The sequence below is a fragment of the Arachis duranensis genome, chromosome 3 (genome assembly GCF_000817695.3).
Source record: "Arachis duranensis cultivar V14167 chromosome 3, aradu.V14167.gnm2.J7QH, whole genome shotgun sequence".
Taxonomy (NCBI): domain Eukaryota; kingdom Viridiplantae; phylum Streptophyta; class Magnoliopsida; order Fabales; family Fabaceae; genus Arachis; species Arachis duranensis.
This window is the reverse complement of record NC_029774.3, coordinates 82,963,621-82,964,420: the sequence shown is the minus strand read 5'-3', so window position 1 is coordinate 82,964,420 and position 800 is coordinate 82,963,621. Positions and strand designations below refer to the sequence as shown.

At 24.0% G+C, this 800-nt stretch overlaps 1 pseudogene; it reads left to right on the top strand.

Moving 5' to 3' along the window:
• Positions 1–800, top strand: part of LOC107479652 (blue-light photoreceptor PHR2-like) — an 11,671-nt pseudogene that overhangs the window by 788 nt on the left and 10,083 nt on the right.

The window sequence follows — 800 nt, the reverse complement described above, 5'->3', positions numbered from 1 at the left end:
AAAAATTAGAAGAAGTTACAATGCTTTTTAAATAATTAAAAATGGCTCAAGAAAATAATATTATGGAACAAGGATTTCAAATAGAAGAAGAATTAGTAAATTCTGAAAATATAGAAAATGAAGAATACATTCTAGATTATTCAAGTGACGAAGAACCAGCAATTCCAATACAAGTAAAAAATGAAACTGGAACATCTAAAGATAACCAATCTCAATATAAATGGGAAACAAGTTTTGATAATTATGCTTTTAAAAAAAGGGTTTATAAATAAAGATTCAAAATATACAAAAATACCATCAAAATACGTTCCTAAAATCCAGGAAATGGAAGGAGAAAGAATGCTTGATTTAGACTGTAAAAAGAATGAAAATGAAATTTTCGAAAATTGGTTGAATTCCTTTTTATTAGAAGCTTTTACTAATCCAAAGCTTAGTGAATTGTCTGGAAGAGATATTTGGAATTATATAGGTTTTCATACTAAAGGAACTATAAGAGATTATATGACATCAATAGAAAACCAAATAATAGAATATTTAGCATAAAAAACAACAGCTTATGATAAGATATTATATATAATGATGATTCTATATAAAGAATTTTTTGGAAAAAATATTATAGATCATAGACAAGAAGTCTATGATAAGGAATATTAAGAAGCAAAAAACCATTTAGCTAATATCCAGATATATGATCTATGTAATGTGGAATCTTATATATGTGAATATAGAATACATTATTACAAATTAAAAGAAGAAGATAAAAATCATTATCTTAGTATGTATATAACAAAACTTCCATA